We start from the raw sequence: 1,547 nt of genomic DNA on the forward strand, positions 1-1,547 counted from the left end.
GAGGATTTATAGAACTTAAGGTTGAGCTTTATCATCAGGGATGCTCCACATTGCCTCCTTGAACTATGTTCATAAGCAAGTGCATGATAACTTCATCAAAGCAAATATCAGATACAAAGCTCAAGCTGACAAAGGAAGAGTAGAGAAAAGAAACTTGAAAATTGGTGATCTTGTTTGGGTACACCTCAGAAAGGATAGATTTCTAGACAAAAGGAAGAATGAGCTCATGCCTAAAGCTGCAGGACCCCTCAGAATAGTTGATCAGAAAGAAACAATTGCTTTCAGAGTTGATATGCATGAGGAGTATGGTGACAGGACTACATTCAACATTGGAGATCTAGCCCCTTACCATGGTCCTCAAGAATTGAGTTCAATTCTTTTCGAAGAAGGGGAAACTGAACTATGTTCAAAGGCTCATCAATGTGATCTAGACAATCCTCAGAATGATCAAAACAAACCTCAGAGTAAAATTACTCCGGATGCAAAGTCTTTGAGTTAGTCAAGGTCGTTCTGTGATCAACCAAAGGAGTTAAGGCCTCTAGGTGATCATTTAGAAACATCTTGTGATCCACATCAAGACTTCAGGCCCAGTTATTTGATAAGATACTACAACAAAGGAGGCTAGCAAAGCTTGAAGCAACATGGGCCACAAGTCCAGAGTAATAACCAAACTGAAAGGGCTGAAGGAAGCAATAGAGGACTAGCATGGGAAGCAGCCTTAGCAGAGACAAGAACCTTGGAAGGAAGCCTAGAGGCTTTCAAGATCCATGGCCCGTTTAGAGCGCAGGCCTGCTTGATAAGCCCAGAACAAACAACACCATTTTAGAGCCAAGGAGGGTCTAGCACTTAGCCTATTTTTTATTCCAGTTTATGTTGTTTTAAGAAGAGTCATTAGCTGAGTTTCCTTAGGAGGATCAGTTCACGCGTGTTTTTTTAATAAAGCCTTAAAAGGCACGTGCTTGTTGAGTCATGAGTCCTATATATACACATAAGCTCCCCTTGTAACAAACATTTTGTTTTCTAATTTGATAAGAAGTATTCTTCATTTTTGTGAATTGTGATCACAAGGGAATTGGAAGACTCCAATTCTAACTTGTGTGCTTTGTTGTTGTAAGTGAAACCTTTAAGGCCATAGCAAGATTCCACGAATGGATTGGTGAGTGAAGCCATCCCTAGAGTGTGAGGTGTGAAGCTTAATTAGTGAGTGAAATTAAGAGGGTTTGCATCAAGATCAGTCCCTACACCGATCATATCTGAGTCCTTTGGTTTCAAGAACTGATCGTGTCTTCTTGTGCATTAATCCTCACTGTGTAAAGAAGATCCTTGAGTCCTTACATAGTGCACTTGGTATCAGAGCCAATCGTTTCAAAGGTGAAAGTGTTTAAGATTAGAAGAATTGAAGTGCATATTGTGTTTACTGATCCATTGCCAAACATGGATCAGAAGAGGGTTAGGTGATCTGTATCTCCCCCAATTTCTATTTTTTTTTGTCATTTGTTTTTCCTAATAAAGTTGTTGATATTTTGGCTTGAAATTCAAATGTTAAA

The sequence above is a fragment of the Amaranthus tricolor genome, chromosome 3 (genome assembly GCF_026212465.1).
Source record: "Amaranthus tricolor cultivar Red isolate AtriRed21 chromosome 3, ASM2621246v1, whole genome shotgun sequence".
Taxonomy (NCBI): Eukaryota; Viridiplantae; Streptophyta; class Magnoliopsida; order Caryophyllales; family Amaranthaceae; genus Amaranthus; species Amaranthus tricolor.